The 17,934-nt window shown below is 44.4% G+C and overlaps 1 protein-coding gene across 2 annotated transcripts in view; it reads left to right on the forward strand.

Annotated features, from left to right (window-relative positions):
- LOC147690263 (inverted formin-2-like) overlaps positions 1–17,934 on the forward strand; it is a 480,165-nt gene that overhangs the window by 415,000 nt on the left and 47,231 nt on the right. The window lies entirely within an intron of this gene.

The following is a 17,934-nucleotide window of genomic DNA, read 5'->3' on the forward strand; positions in this document are numbered from 1 at the left end:
CTAAATGATCTGCCTCCGGTTCTAGATCTTTTAAACCTGGGTACTGCCACCACCCTGGCAAGGGAGGAGCGCAGATTACGGGCCGGCACATACCATGAAAACATCCTTTGGAGGCAAGCCGGACCCAACCCATGAAGGGCTTTTAAGGTCAGACACAAGGACTTAAAGGTCACCCTCTCCCTCACTGGGAGCCAATGTAGCTGCGCCAAAGCCATAGCAGAAGATGATCTTGGCGGCCAGCCTAAGGCCAGTTTGGCAGCTGCAGACTGAAGTCTCTGAAGCCTGTCCAAAAGATAGCTCTGGGACTCCAGCAGAAGGGCGTTGCAGTAATCTAACCTGCTTAACACAGTGCAACGTACCACCTCTATCCGTGCCGTAGGTGGTAACAAGGGCAGGATTTTTCTCAGAGGGCGAATAATAGCCATACAGCTGGCTACCACCTTAGAGACCTGCGCCTCCAAGGAAAGATCACTATTGATCATGACCCCCAGGTTCCGAACTGCCCTCAACGGCTGAGCCAATGAGGTGAAGTCTTTCGGTCAAAAGTTGTCAGGTAAGGAAGAACTCATCCTAGGCCGAGGGCAGTAAAGCACCTCGGTCTTCCCAGAGTTAAATTGCAGCGAATTGGCTTCCAGCCATTCTGCAGTGGCTCGCATGCAGCTGTGGAATTCCTCCAAGGGGGTAAGATCATTCCCCTCCAAGGACAGAATCAGCTGTGTGTCATCAGCATAGTTGACAATTTCGATCTTAAAATGTTTGATGACCGCTATTAAGGGCTTCATATAGATGTTGAAAAGAACTGGGCTAACTGCCGAGCCCTGTGGAACGCCATGCAAGACATTGGAGAAGGCCGATTGAAAGGGTGGAAGGGATACAGCCTGTTCCCTGCCTTGAAGAAAGGACTCAAACGATCGTAGGGCATTCCCCACAACTCCAACATCTCTCAGCCTGCCCAGCAGAATATCATGGTTCACCGTCTTGAAGGCGGCAGACAGGTCAAGCAGGATCAAAACCCCTGCCTGCCCCTGTCTGCCCGCCAACGAAGCTCGTCCAGTACGGTCACCAGGGACGTCTCGGTGCCATGAGCTGGACGAAAGCCAAATTGCGCTTCGTCCAAGAGCTTATGCCGTTCGAGATGTTTAGAGAGGGTACCTGCCACCACCCGCTCTACAATCTTAGCTGGATAGGGTAGAAACGAAATCGGCCTAAAGTTCTTAAGAGAGTCCGCATCAAGGGAGGGCTTTTTTAGTTAAGGGGTCACTATTGCTTGTTTCCATTGCGATGGAACCCTACCCGTAGCAAGAGACTGGTTACAAACTCGCCTGAGCGTCGGGAAGAGCTCCAGCTCGTACTCCTTCCAGATTTTTTATGGGAGCGGGTCCAGTGGGGACCAAGATGTTATACCAAGGGCCACTTCCCTAAACTCTTCCGCTGACATCTGTGCAAATTCTGCAAGGGTCTCAACTCCTCCCAATGCAGACAAAGTGTCGGACGTCAGCAGGCTGCCACCGTCAGTTGTTACCGGTGATGGTTGAGGCCTCACTCCCAAATCATCAATAATCAATTTGATTTTATCCTGAAAGAATCTAGCTAGATTCTCGCAGAGCTCCTGTGAAGGGGGGAAATCGTTCTTCACACACTCTGGACTGATAAGATTGTTCAGGATATTGAAGATACTACGGGAGCAATTTGGGGCCTCAAGGATCATCCTCGAGAAATGATCCACCTTAGCTCTTTAATGCATTTTTCTAAGTTGCATGTTACACACACACATGTCCTTTGGACATGTGTGTGCGCAACACCAATGTAGATTACATTTCAGGGGTGCTACAGGGTGTCCTTTGGACACCCCTGGCACCCTTGAAATCGCATCCTTATTTGCGATTAGCAATTTGCTAATCACAAATAAGGAATGTGTAGGAATCACAATTTATTTAGCGATTCCTACATGAATCCCGTTTTGCAAGTCCTTAATAGCGATTCCTTAATAATCGCTATTAAGGACTCGCAAAACGGCACTATGATGAATCTAGCTGTATGTTGTTAATTATTTATATGGTGCATGCCGAAAATCAATAGTGTAAATACAATAATTATTTGTATATTTTTATTCGCACGTTTTTCATTCCTAACTATGCTTACACGCGTTGCTTTATTTTGCTTCCCAATGTTCCTTTTTCTGGTTTGTTCTGTACTGAAACTCAATTTGTTAGAAAGTTAATGTTGAAAAAAGTATTGTGTGATAAAATGCATTTACATGGGCACTTAACATCAGCATGGCTTACCTAATCTGATTGTTTGAATGTTTGAAAAATGTGTTAATGGTGTTTAAAAAAAGAAACTGTGCTAAAAAAATAAAGTCGGCCATTTTGAGAATATTGGTACAATTGTGTGTTTGCTATATTTGCCTTTGGCCTGTGGGAATATGTATGTATAATGAATAATTTATGTAGAATGGAATCTTTAAGAATACTAAATACCAAGAATTGGAATTTTAAAAAGTTTGACTTTTTTATAGGTATGTAATGTGATCTGGTACTAAATACATTTGCCAACGGAAAGCACTAAATATCATAGATAAGAACCATTGAAATCCCAGGGTGTCCCCTCTGACATGAATTGTAACCAATTTAAGATCCAAACCAAATTGACTTTAGTTTATAAACTACCTTATATCACTCTCTTCAATGATGTTTTGTAACCTCAATAACAGAACTAGACTATTGTCTCCTTCCCTCTCCCCAATCTCCAGGGAAATGGGAGAATTTGACTCAATCCTGTGTTTACAGCCGTGCCAAATATACCACACATTATTCTTATGTGGTGGTATACATCACCACACAAATATTCATGCATTTGTAGTGCCCCTGATGAAGCGGTGTGTGGGCAGCTAGGGGAAATTTCTCTATGTACACCTTATACTCATACTCTGCTACCACAAACTTCGATATCTCTGTTATTGCCCCATATAAACTCTACATCAACCATAGAGACTATAAGGGTCCTATGATGGATCTTTTAGTAGAGCTTATAGGGACTTGGATAATCAGAGACGTATGGCCACTCCTTCATGAGGGCCTGTAATAAAGAAGTGCCTTACTAATAAGCTATACACACATAAATATCTATGACTCTAAACTAAGAAAATGGTATACCCATGTATAGTTGTAACAAGCAAATATTATCTAGATTTCTAATAGATTGGTGAAAGCACAAAAATAAATTTGATTAATTTAATATTAGTTATGAATTCAATACAGGTAAATCACAATACATCAAAGTCTGGGGCAATATACATCTCAAAATAGTGCCTGGTGAAAGAGAGAGAGAGAAAAAAGTGCACAACATAAAGTTTAGAATACAATTAAGACGCATACAAACCAAAGATTTGTTTGTAGATTATCAGGAACGGGGACTCAAAGGGAGCCCAGAAGGATGCTAGAGCACAGCGTGCAATAGCTGGAGTCTTTCAACCCTTCAGCTGAAAGGCTTGGCCTGCTCAACTTCACCAACCAGTAAAGCGCAGGGAAATACAGGATAGCTCAGTTTCAGGGAAAGTCAGAGATCAGATGGAATGCATGTTGGGCCAATAGGAAGTTTCGCAAGAACAGCAGCCCAATCCTTTTCCCACGGGGAAGTTATACTTTCAATCTTTCATAGTTCCTCCCCACAAAATAACTTAAGCACAGTTTGATCTGGCTTGCAACCATTCTGTATGCATTTACAATGCAGGTTTAATTCTCACGTGGTTTACAAATCACACTGTTAGTCATGCTCCTTAAGTGCGTATTAGTATCACACTATCCAATGAGCAGGAATTGGTAGGAAACATTATAAGATAATCACGCCCCTTCAACCCTGACACCACCGGTGATGCGAGGCACAAGCCTTGATGGAGTAGCAGCTGTATCAGTAGTGTGAGCTGCCCACTGCTGGCACAGTGCTGTGAACACAGCACCACTACCACTCTCAGCCTGCTTAGCGCTGCCCACAGTCTCAGTTTTATCACTTACAAAGACTGTAAACAAATACTGTTTACTGAACATGATTAGCAATACGGTCCGTCATCACTCAGCTCGGCAATGGCGGCCTTGGTACCACATAACATCCAACACACTCTGACAACTTCCTCCAGAGAGTACTTCTCCCCGTGGCGCCTGGGTTTGTGTCATCCAGCATGGCACAGTCAGTGTGTCCATAATAGAAGAAGTCCGTGATTGTGCAGTGGTCCGGCAAAACGTTGCTTTGTGTTAGGGCACACCCTGCGCAGGCAGAGGGAATGCTACTGTTGGGGACTCCAGCCACACTGTGGCAGTGCTGCATGGAGACAAGAACTCTGCATGAAGTGTCTGTGGAGAGGGACTGAAAACATTCGGTTGTCAAAGGTGTCAGGTTTACTCCGCGGGATCCAGCCGGTGCAAATATGGTTCCACCTCCAAATGTCACCAACACCCTGAAGTATAAACACAGGGTGTTCGAGCCATTAGGCGAGGGAGAAAAATAACAAACTAAAATAAAAAATGTGGGATGGGTAAAGGTAGGGTCAGCAGGGAAAGGACGCCTGTAACAGAAGACAAGACAGATTTCAGTCAAGTGCTTACTAGCATGAAGTACTACTCTCATATAGTCTCACTAATAAAGCATGCACATGACTAAGTACCTGGGCTGAAAGAAAACCCGACCTTGGTTAGAAAACTTCTACAATCCTTCTGCCATAATCTGTGAGGAAGGCCTAAGGAACACATAGATATATGGTAAATGAACACAGTCCTGCTTTAACATACACACACACACCGTACTGAGACACTTAACCCAACACTCACAACATACCACAGAATATGTCAGAGGACTCAATGTACAAGGGGGGTCCAAATGTATCCACTGGAAGTAAAGATAATCCACCACAAAGTAAATAAGGATACGGTAGTGTGTAGGAAGCAAAAACTACAACACTCCGCTCTCTATATAACAACTCAAAAGTGTGTACATGGAAAATGCAAAACAGAAAAACGTAGTTGCGACCACCACTGAATTCTGTCAACAATAAACCCACTGGAAGCCAGTACACATAAGACCAGGGGAAATCTGTAGTTTCCTCACTACACACCCTGATCCTTGTTTCCACAGAGATATGCAGTATATAACGGAGACGCGTAGTTTCCTCACTACAGCGCCCCGCTAGTACAGTTTCATGAAAATTGCCGAGTGTACGGTAACACGTGGTTTCGACCGCCACTGTGTTCCGCCACCTCTAAATGACCAAATCCGTAATTACAGTGCAAAGATCTGCCAATGATAATGAAGCATGGCTCCGAGCCCCTCGAAGACAGGCAAACGAACAGCTGACCGCGGAAGCGGCCGGTGAAAAGGAACAACAGTACCTGCGGGCGGGCGCCGAATCTGTCACTAGCCTGGACAGGATGCGGAAGATCTCCCCACGAGCCCACGGGGAGTGAGAGCCCACAGGAGCCAAGATGTGGCTGGCGTGTCAAGATGTGGCTGGCGTGCAGAGCGTCCGCTCTCACGCCGAAGGCAGCAAGGAATCCAGAATAACGCGCAACAGGAAGCGCGTCGGGACCCGTGATAAGCTTCCTGCGGGACCCCGCCGGCTCATGGGAAATGTAGTTCTCCCATTGCGGTAGGCGCGCTGCACTTGCGGAACCTGACAAAAGGATAATGAATGTATTTTATTTACAGTTGGGCCGCGCATGGCCCTTTGGGCTGAACGTACTGACACCACTTAATGCATCCAAGACATGCAGGCTGTAGGCTCCAGCACAGGGCGAACAGTGTGTAGCAGGATTGCCACTTTTTATTTCAAGAAACATTTATTTTCCCAGTTGGAAGAATCAAGTCCTCTTGTAAGAATATTCCTTTTTTTTATGTAAAAATAATTCAAACCAGGGGCCAAAGTAAATCTCTTCAGCGGCACCAGTTTTGATGCAACGGAACGGCAGCAGTGACGGGCAGTTTTCAATGCGTGAAAATTCTTCTAGCACCATGGAGATGCATCGGCAAAACAGCTGCAAGAAGAGGAATGCGTCTATTTTTGCCGTTCTATAAGTTTCTTCTTTCTTCCAGCTCCCAAAACCCAGCAACAACCTCCAAAGATCCACAACTGGAACAGGCACTCTTATCAGGTCAGAACTCACAGCAGCAGAGTTCAAGGGAGCTGGGGGTGAAGTCTTTTCGTCCGAGAGACATTAGAACAGGAGGCCAGCACACACAGGCTCTTGGAGATCTCCTTCAAGCAGGGGACACAGCACACAGCAAAGTCCTTCTCCTTTCCTTGGCAGAAACAGCAACTGCAGGCCAACCCCACACAGGACACAGCAAAGGGGTAGTACTTCTCTTCAGTCTCTCTGGCTCTTCTCCTTGGCAAAGGGTCCTCTTAAATTCCAGGGATGATCTACAGTTCTGGGATCTGGGTCCTAATATTTATACAGCAAAATCCTTCATTCTCTGGTGGAAGGGAAACCCTGTGCCCAGTCAAAACTAGATACTTCCTCTCTGGTGCAGCTTCCTGGCAGGAGATGGAGATGACAGCATTGTGGAAGGCAGACCCGCCCCATTTAGGTGAAAGGAAATCTTCTCCCCCTACTCTAAATGCAGCCCAGTTCTAATCAGCCCAGCCCTGACTCTCCAGACTCTCTGGAGCCACTGCTCTTCCTCAGTCCCTGTCACCCTAAAGCCAGACAGTCATTACATATCTTAGCAGAGGCACACTGGTTCGCTAGGCAAGAAAACACCTACTTTCTAAAAGTGGTATTTTCAAACACAGAATGTTAAAATCACCCTCACTAAAAGATGGATCTTTACTTTCTGAGTTCAGGCATATCAAACTTTATTTTCCCACCTTGATCCCTGGGATAGTTATGTTTATAAAATGTTATAAGCAAACTCCCCATTCTATCCTATGGGTACAGGTAGCCTTGCAATAGTGAAAATCGAAATTGGCAGTATTTCACTATCGGGACATGCCACACACACCAGGGGATGTCCTACCTTTCACATACACTGCACACTGCCCACAGGAGTACATTGGGCCTACCTTAGGGGCGACTAACATGTAAGAAAAGGGAAGGTTATGGCCTGGCAAGTTGGTGCACTTCCCAGGTAGACATGGCAGTTAACAAACTGTGCACAGGCACTGCAGCGGCAGGCCTGAGACATCTTTTTAAGGGCTACTCATGTGGGTGACACAATCAATGCTGCCGGTCCACTAGTGCAAAAACAACAGTTGATGGACAGAATGCAGAACAATGTCATACATTCACCCCAGTACAGAGATCTGGGCCTAAATCCATTGTTTTTTTGCACTCCACACCACCCCAGTTCAGACATGGCCATATGCAAATCAGCCTTGACCCTGTGCCTCATGGGAACAGTCCAGCCCGAACTGCCAAGCCATGTCTTTCCTGGACCGGAATCAAGCATCCTAGGACCGGTTTCTGGCTATCAGCCGTCTTCAGCCAGGATAGCTTGACTCCAGTGGTGTGGAGAGCATGGGACTCACGCCTGAGCATACCCATCCCACTCGGGGTGACAAATGCAAAAACAACAGTTGATGAACAGAATGCAGAACAATGGCAGGCCCACTAGTAGCATTAGATTTACCAGCCCTGGCACACTTAGTGCAATTTACTAGGGACCTACTAGTGAATCAACTATGCCAACCAGGGAGAACCTTCATAATAATTTACACAGGGAGCACTTGCTCTTTGACACTGATCAGCAGTGGCAAAGTGCCCAAAGCATCTAAGTCAGCAAAAACGAAATCCAGTACAGCATCAAAAATACAGAGGTAGAGGTAAACAGTCAGGGGAAACCACACCAAGGATGTTAGGTCTAACACAGCTGAAAAGTGGGGAGAACTACCCACCCTCTTGGGAGTTCTCATCACTAAGGCAGAAGAATCCGGACAGACCATCAGCATTGGCGTGTTCTGTACCAAGGCGGTGTTCCACCATAAACTCAATTTCCTGTAGGGAGATGGATCACCGCAACAGTTTTGGATTCTCACCCCTCATCTGCATCAACCATCAGAGGAGCCTGTGGTCTGTCTGACCCCGGAAGTGAGTCCCAAGCAAGTAGGGTATTAGCTTCTTCAGCACCTAAACCACAACAAAAGCTTTTCTTTCAATTCCCTAGGAAGTAGCCTCCTTCTGATGAAAGCTACAGGTTGGTCAAAGCCCTCGTCATTCAATCCTGAGAGTACTGGTCCCACTCCATGCTTTGAAGCATCTGTGTGCACAACAGATTCTTTGGAGAAGTCAGGTGCCTTAAGCACGGGCACCATACACATGGCAGATTTCAGGGCATCAAAAGTGGTCTGGCAGACGTCAGTCCAGATCACCTTCCTGGGCTGCTTCTTTGAAGTCATCTCTGTCAAGTGGGCAACAAGGGTGCCATACCCCTTGACAAACCACCTGTGGTACCATGTGAGACCTAAAAAGGCTCTCACCTCTGTCTGGGTCTTGGGGGGCGCCCAAGCCAGAATGGTGTCAATCTTCAGTTGTAGGGGTGCCACCCGGCTGCTCCCTACCTTTTGCCCTAGGTACACCGCAGACCCCTGCCTTAGCTGGAACTTACTGGCCTTGATAGTGAGGCGAGCCTTTCGCAGAGCCTTCAACCCTTCACAAAGATGTTGCAAATGTTTCTCCCAACTGGAGCTGTACACAGCAATGTCATCCAGGTAAGCTGCACTGAATTCCCTCAGCCCGGACAGTACCTGGTTGACCAGCCTCTAGAATGTGGGAGGGGCATTCTTCAACCCAAAGGGCATGACCTGGAACTGTTAGTGCCCCACTGGTGTTGAAAACGCAGACCTCTCTTTTGCCCCATCAGTTAAGGCAATCTGCCAGTATCCAGATGTCAAATCAAATGTACTGAGGTACCAGGCGGCTCCTAACCGATCAATGAGCTCATCCGCTCTGGGGATGGGGTCACATCAGTCTTGGTGACCGCATTGAGCCCCCAGTAGTCCACACAGACTCTGAGTTCTGGAGTGGCACCAGGTTCAGCAGCATTTGGCACTAAAACCACTAGGCTAGCCCATCGGCTGCTGGAGAGCTCTCTCACCTCTAATGCCAAGATCTTGAAAACTTCTTCCTTGATGCTAGCCCTGACTTTGTCAGCTACCCTGTAAAAGTTTTGCTTTACGGGTAGACTGTCCCCAGTGTCCACATCATGAACATACCAAGTGGTAATTCCAGGAGTCCGGGAGAACAGGGAGGCAAACTGTCCCAGCACCTGGTGGCCGCCTCTCTGTAGCTCTGGGGTCAAGGTAGGAGAGAGGTTTGACCCATCCACTGACCCATCATGTTCCTTTGCTGACAGGAGGTCACAAAGGAGCTCACTCTCTTTCTCCATTCCATCATTTGTCGCAAGGAGCATAATCACTTCAGCCCTCTCAAATTGTGTCATGAGGCGCTTCACATGCAGGACCTGCAAAGGGTTCCTGGGAGTCTGCAAGTTGACCAAGTAGGTCTCCTCACTCTTGCGCTCCACCACCTCATTTGGACCAGTCCACTAATATTGGAGAGCACAAGGCTCCACTGGTGCCATCACCCACGCTTTTTGGCCAGGCTGAAATTCGACTAGAGTGCAATTCTGGTCATACCATCTTTTCATTTCCTCCTGGCTGGCTTCCAAGTTCGCCTGAGCGAGTTTCCTGAAGCCTTGAGTCTGGTTTCTACAGACCAGCACGTAGCTGAGCACATCTTGAGGGGTCTTACCAGTAGTTTTCACCCAGCCTTCCTTCACCAGACTCAGAGGTCCTCTCAAGGTGCCCATACAGCAGTTCAAAGGGGCTAAAGCCTAAGGACTTCTGTGGTACCTCCCTGTATACAAACAACAGGCATGGTAAAAAGACAACCCACTTCCGTCTCATGGGTTCTGCAAGACCCTTTATCATGCCCTTCAGGGTTCAGTTGAATCTCTCAACCAACCCATACCCTTGAGGATGGTAAGGAGCGGTGAACTTGTATGTCATTCCACACTGCTCCCACAAAGATGTCATGTACTTTGAAATGAGTTTTGTATCACGGTCGGAGACCATCTCTCTGGGGAACCCCACATGGGGAAAGATCCCCATCAATGCACAGCCCACCACAAGGCTGTGATTGTCCTGAGAGGGACAGCTTCTGAGTACTGGGTGGCATGGTCCACCAAGACCAAGATAAACTTGTTGCCTGAGGCTTCCTTGGTTCCAGTAGCCCCACAATATCAATTCCCACCCACTTAAAAGGGGTCCTCCCTACAGGAATGGATTGGAGGGGAGCCTCACAACTCTGTAAAGATCCACAGTGTATACCAACGTGCCTTCTCTTTTGGGGCCAGGTAAAGTAGGTGACAAGCCTCTGATAGGTCTTGTCTCACCTCAAATGTCCTGCTAAAGGCACGTCATGAGCCAGACCCAGTAGGAAGGCCCTGTAGCGCTTGGGTACCACCAGCACACAGGCTGCACTGGCTCAGCGACTTTAGGCTCACTATACAACAATCCATTTTTCCAGTAAATCAGATGTGATCCAGACTGAACACCCACTGCCTGGTCTGCAGCCTGTTGCCGCAAACCAATAAGAAAAGGGCATTCCATCTGCGCCTTGCAGAAATCCTCCCTGGAGGGACCCCCTTCCTCCTTCCAATGGGTCAGCTCAGGCACGTCTCTAAGTTCGGCCACTAGTTCCCCTGTAGGTTCCAGGACATCCCCCTCAAGTTCTGCCTCCTCCTGGACCGTGGAACCTTCTGTGGCTTGTTTCCCATGCCCCCTGCCCTTCCTCTCCCTGGCAGGCACCTGGGCCAGACTCCAGGTCCTCTTGAGTACCCCTAATGGCTGCCGTTGACCGATTGGTCACCCACGCCCACTCAGGCAGTCCCTACATCTCCAAATGAGCCTGGCGGTCCACTTCCTTCCATGGGGAACTTTCCAGCTCATTGCCAAGCAGACAGTCAACAGGCCTGGATGGACTAACAGCGACCTTCAAGGGACCTGAGAAGGGAACCTGCGCCACCTTACACAGGTCCTCAGAGTTGTCCGCAGCAACTACAGGGTGAAGCACATTGGGAATAACCTGCTCTTCAGACACCCATTAACACCTGACAGATGTCACACTGGCTCCTGTGTCTCTCAGAGCCTCCACTCTCCTCCCATTGATGGTCACCCACTACCTGCATTTTTTAGTGTTCTCAGGCAAATAGGATCTCTGGACCATCTCTCTGTCTCCTAATGAGAGAAGGGTCCTAACTGCTGGCTCACCCCTTCACTAGGAACCAACCCCTCCCCCCACGCCACACTCACTAACCCTGGGACCGATGCACCAGTGGGTGCTGGTGGTGCCTTGGGGCACTTTGGATCAGTCACCAGGTGGCCCTCCTGATTGCATTTATAACAACTGCGGGGACCCCTGTTATCCTGCCTGCCCCTAGCGCAAAAAGAACAATTGATGGACAGAATGCAGAACAATGTCATACATTCACCCCAGTACAGAGATCTGGGCTTAAATCCATCGTTTTTTTGCTCACCATGCCATTCAGTTTGGACCCAGCCAAATGCAAATCAGTATTGACCCTGCACCCAATGGGAACAGTGCAGCCTGAACTGCCAGGCCAGGTCCTCCCTGGACTGGAAACAAGCATCCTAGGACCAGTTTTGGGCTTTCAGCCCTTATTAGCCAGGATAGAGCTATCCTTTTTTTTAGAATAACGATTTTCTATAATAACAGCCTGCAATACGTTTAGAATAAAATGTTTATCTTACAGTCAACTTGTTTTTTCGGCATATTCTCAATTACTTTCTTGCCTATGGCTGCTTTAAACTGAAAACGACCCTCTCCAACGCCTCCCTCTGAAAACAGTAAGCTTGTGTCCTAGAGCATGCCCACAGAGTCCCAGCAACAATCTTCCAGTAGTAACACTTTTTAACTCACAAACCTGATTAAAATATTAATTTTTTCAAGTTTACACTGACATGCATATCAACATTTGCAGCTGTCAAAAAATAGATTTAACTGAAGAAAATTAAAATGTGATGGGTCGAATGATTGAATGTCATTCAGTGGTAATTACTCTAGACAACATTCCAGTCCTCCATTCTTCCCAGATTTCTTTAGTTTTAGTCAATGGGTTCTCTTCCTCTGTTGAAGATGCTGGTAAACTAGCCGAATTGAACTGACCTTAGCGTCTTTACAGAATCATTATTTACATCATCTCAGGTCATTAACAATGGCAAAATTGGTCATGAAAGACTCTGACTCCTGTTAGAGGGCCACATGTGCAGACACATTTTAATCATTAGAATGAAAGCCTCGATCAGATGGTACAGCCTGAGCCAAAAGGGCTACAATGTTAAGAGAACATACACTAACCAATGATAGAATGTCATTAGTTAGTGCCAGCAATGGAAGAATAGGGTAGGCCCTTCTCGGCTTTTCATACAGGTTGCTAGTACACTATCATCTGATGAGAAACAATGTCTTCTACTGGTTGTTTGCACCGATCGCTAGCATTTTCAAATATGATGGACCAAAGTAATGAACACGGTCTGGTAGCATATAGGTCTATTTCAACATCTCAAATGCTTTGGTTTCATTTTGCCACTGCTTTTGTGTCCTCAAAATTGCACTCTAGCCAAATCCACCACAAAATGCTGCTGCTGTTTACTTTTGTCTTAGTATTTCTACATATATATAGTTGTCAAAGCTTAGTGTGCATGTCCACCATGAGAACTACTGACTCCAAGCTATATCTCCTTTGTTGTTGTAATGAAGAGTTGAAGAGTCATCTGGTGTTTTGTAGCTAGTGTTATGCTAATTTGAATTGTATGGGACTGAGTTTCTTTCAAGCCGACCCCAATTGGGATCTCCTTAGCTTCTCCTGCTCTACTGGTCACTACTAAACCAACATCTGGTTGAACACTGCAGAGAGTGTAACACGTTTATCAACGGGAACTTATACTTGACCACAAAAATAATGCTACTCTTCATCTCTCACCCTAAAGTATCTCATATGAGCTGCTTTAACCATTTAATTTTTTTCTACTTTTTAAAATGCAAGATTGTGTACAGAAACTTACATATCGGATGCATCGAAAAAGGCATCAGGGACACATCCCAGGCACAAAGTAGTCGAAAGCCTTGTTTATAAAAAAATAAAAAGGCTTTTAATTCTTTAATTCAAATATTGATGTGCTTCATGATAGTTTTTTCTCTTTTAGATTTGCCTATATGCGCTTGGTCCATCCAATAAGAGCTTTTTCAAGGCTACTATTAGATTGTATACAGTTACAAAATACATCTCAGAATTTCAAGCAACAACAGTTTGTCTTACATGGGTGCCACGTCATTAAGGGACAAACTCTGACTTTCAACAATCCTAGTAGAAAGACATTTGCACTATAACCACACTTGTGAATTAAGGAATTTCAGCATCACTTACTTATTTCCAACCAGAAGGTACCTAGAATCAATTGAACTCGCCATCTGTGTAACATACTCAATACAAATTGGAGGAAATATAAAAAAAGAGCTTGTAGCCAAAGTCATGTTGATAAGAGCAGAGACACCACTGGTAATGCTGTCCCTACTCGAAGTGTGATATACCAACTGTTTCAATTCTAATTATTGAAAACAATAAAAAACATAAACCCCAAAGATAGTGTAAGAATATGGCATTGTATCCTACAACTATCTATATTAAAGATAGGTTCCTCGAGATTCCAGTATTCATATGTTCACAATAAAACATTATTTTCATGTGATGACATAGGGAGAAAGTGCTGTGATAGACTTTATAACTTACACAAGCAACGTAAGAGACATCTTGTTGACTAATGTAGTTATGAACTAGAGTTCATCTACTGTAAACATCAGCTCACAGTGTGAACTGATGTCAACACCGGGTACCATGAGGTGGAAGAATGGTATGCAGAAAAAGACGCAGCATCTCTTGGGCCATCACTATTGTATTGCCATTATATTAGGTTGAACTGGTATTCCCATTTTCACCTGGAATAAGTCGCAAAGTGTTTAACCTGCAACAAAAGGGTAAAATGTTATGATTAGGAATAAATTAAAGGCACATACCATTTTATGTACAAAGACACTATGGGAATATCAGATGGGTGGCAGAACAAACTATCAAATGGAGCAACATTGATCTTAAGATCTAACCAGACAGAGGGTTATTGGCTATCTGTCTGAACCAGTCTGTGTTTACCAGTGTCAACCTCTAACAGTAATATTTAAAGGTGATTAATCACATGTTCTATAGTTCGATAACCCAACTAAATTGACCAAGATCTCTAAACGGAAAACATATTGATGGCCTCAGTGGATTATGTTTTCATTTTTGTGCTTTGTCTTTCATTGATAGATTTTTGACGTAAAATACCTGTATTCCCAGCAAATAAGGTAGAAAGTGCACTTCAAATTAGATGCTGAGACCTTAATAATTGGGTACGCATAGAACTTATTTTTCAATACACGGTAGCCCAGTGTCAGGGTATGCTTACCATAGGTGTCTTCATAAACAATAGTTAGCCAGTCAAAAGAACCACCCCTTCATTGTTTTATATGTGATGAAACATAACGTCAGGCAACATTAATGCAACTTTATAGTAGCCAAAAAAAGATGGACCTTTGGAGTAAAATCCATACTATATTAACTTAAATACCCGGTTACGGACAAAGGGCCATATTATCAAGAACAGCGTTAAAATTATCGCCGCTTTAGCGGCAGGAAACGGCCGCTAAAGCGGCGATAATTGGCTTGATAATATGCCCTTGTGAATTTCCATAGAAGCCCAGGTTAACACCAGAACATGGGCTTTTATGGGAATTCACAAGGACATATTACAAGACCATTATCACCGCTTTAGTGGCAGTTTCCTGCCGCTTTAGCTGCGATAATTTTAAAGCTGTTCTTGATAACTCTTTTCTTGGGACATTTTGAGGTCATTCATATTTACTAAGTGTAAAGTTTGTTACTAAATTGGGACACAAGAAATAGGAATTGAGTCTATGGTGGCACATTTAGGTATAAAAAACACAAATAGTGGATACCTGGTGGGCTTGCCTGGTGCTAATTTGAAGCCTCCAAGAATGTATTAAATATCCAATAGCACCAGTTAGACGGAATTCTCCCACCCCCCTAAAATCCAAGAAATGCTCTCAGTTTTGCAGGTGGGGGCCTAAGAGCTGTGCCTAGGCATACAGTCTAAATTCATTGTTCAATTAGTCAGTGCACTTGTAAAATCTAGACCGGCCTTAGGTAGTTCTGTCTGTCTGTGTTCTTAAACAGGTTGTAACTGGTGAAAAATGTAGCAACATATCTTGTCACTTGGCAGCATTTCAGAGAGCATGCCCGCTTTATTCTTCTGTCATTCACTGGCCTCTAGTATATAATATGTAATATTTGAAGCTATGGTCATCAGACATAGAGCAGCTTATTAGTCAACTTCACATTTTATAGCAGTGCAGTTTAGCAGACACAGTCCCCAATGTACATTTCTTTCTGCCCATCTTGTCCAACTGGATGTCCTCAAAACTAGAATGGCATCTATTTGAGACCGCAACTTCTCTGTGGTTGCCGACAAGACTTGGAACTCAAATCAAATCATCAAATTAAAAATAGCTTTATTCGATTTCTTGTCAAAATCACAAAAGCACACATAAAAACAATATATATAGTCTATAATAAAAAGTATCCCCACCCTACAGAATTATTATTGTTAAAACAACATTTCATATACATTTGGTAGGGAAAGAGCACGTATAATACAACCTATAACACAATAGTATCTCTCATTCTCATTACATTTTTCAGATAACACGCCATTGAAAACATAACTAACTCATTTTCTAGACACTGTAACCATAAAAATGCAGTTCTACCTTGTCTTAGCCCTTGCTTTTTTAAAATTGGTAAAAGATAGTATTTTCTAGTGGGTGCATAAAATTTACTGAAGAAAGTCACATGCAACGTAGACCGTGTAGAGATGAAATCACATGGGCAGGGCTCCAGTATTTGTGACCAGTTGTTTTTTGTTGGAAAATAAATCCATCAATGAATAATCCCCATACGGAAGCGTGTCAATAACTTTCTGTCATAGCCACCAGTCACAGAACGTAAGTATGGCTGAGTACCTATAGAGACTAATATACAGTTATTCTCCTTTACAGAGGTTTTAACACATTCAATATCCCAACGCTTCTCCCGACGATAAGCTTCGTATTCTAATTTAAGCCCTTTTATTGTGACTGTTTGGAGTGAGTCGGGGCTCTCAAAGTATTCACAGTGTCCCAGGGTATGGGCTACATCCCTAATGCGTTTTAGCCATGGGATAAGTAGAGCCCTGTCCAACCCCAAACAGTCCCGAATCACTTCATGGTTAAAAACTACTTCCTCAGTTTTCCATATCTTGAGCCATAAAAGTAGTGGGCACATTTTAATATAATCCGTAATATATCCCAGACCTATTTCTGAGTGGGATACGTAATGAGATGATGATTTGGGTACCCCTAACAAATATCAAAAGAAATCATTTTCACAGACCTGAACAGAAGTCACATCATTATAGCCCCATAAACCTGCACCATAGGTTGCGGTTGGTACACATTTAGCCTTGTAAACGGCTACCAGCTCTGCAATGGGTCTACATCCTAATTTATGAGCAAAGCATCTAAGCGCCCCAGTCGCCTTGGCAAATGCAAATTTCTGTGCTGCTATAGCCGCTGACCAGGAACCTGTTTGTTGAAAACTGATACCCAAATATGCAAATCTTTCTGCAGCTTCAATTACTTTATCATTGATTAAGATGTTACATTTCTTTGTTAACTTAGTCCCACATTTCATCCTATAGGTTTTGGAGGTATTTACTTTCAGGCCCCTTTCCTCCATGTAATCAACGAAGTGTGTCACAGCTCTTTGCAGCCCTATCTGTGTCTTGACATTATGACAGCGTCATCTGCGTATAAAAGAATGGGTACTTGTTTACTATTTATACGCGGATAATCATTCGGGTGGTTCGCAAGGTGGCTACCCAAACTATTTATATATAGGGTGAAAAGAAAAGGTGCGAGTACGCACCCTTGTCTTACACCTTTTTGAATGTTAAACCTTTTTGTACATCTTTTGTATATCTAACCATGGCTTCCACATCTCTGCAGAGCTCTTTGATAAAATATAAAATATTTTTATCGATGCCCATGTCATTTAAAATTACCCATAATTTGCAATGTAAAACACAATCAAAGGCCGAGCTTAGGTCTATGAATGTTAGAAACAGATTGCCCTGCTTTGCTATAGTATATTTTGAGATAATTAAGTTGAGATTCAGATGTGGTATTGGGTTCTCCAGGCCTACATACTCCGCAGAAATACCCTCTACACCATAATAGATGTTGGCACGGAAACTAGAAAATGCAAAAGACAAGTTTATTAAGACCCCATGGGGTGGTGGTACATTCCTAAAGCACCCTTCGGTAATGCAAGAAGTATCACACCGAACATCGGTGCAAGTCCTTCTTTTATACAGTTTACAGTAATAAAAATGTAGGCTGAATACAATTACAGAGTTTTAGGTACATATATGGTCATTTTTGGAACACAGCCAGCTCATGGGAGGAGCTATAACACCACTGGTCAGTTTGGCGAAACATTCCTAAGTGATGACTGTTCAGACTAAACTGCACATGTGTGAGCTTGACCAATACTAAAAATAGCCTGTTGCTGGGCAAACTCGAGTGGTCAGTGGTACAGAGGAAGGACAAAAGGGCATGCTGACCACGAGGCAGCGCATTCATCTAAAATGGCCGCCGATACATACAAAATGGCTTCCAACAACCATAGTCAAGATAAGGGAAAATACGTGTAGCAAAGCTTAACGCTAACCCGATCACCGTCAAATTACGACAGACGACCCTTTTAGCGTTTAGC

This window comes from Lissotriton vulgaris, chromosome 9 (genome assembly GCF_964263255.1).
Source record: "Lissotriton vulgaris chromosome 9, aLisVul1.2, whole genome shotgun sequence".
Taxonomy (NCBI): Eukaryota; Metazoa; Chordata; class Amphibia; order Caudata; family Salamandridae; genus Lissotriton; species Lissotriton vulgaris.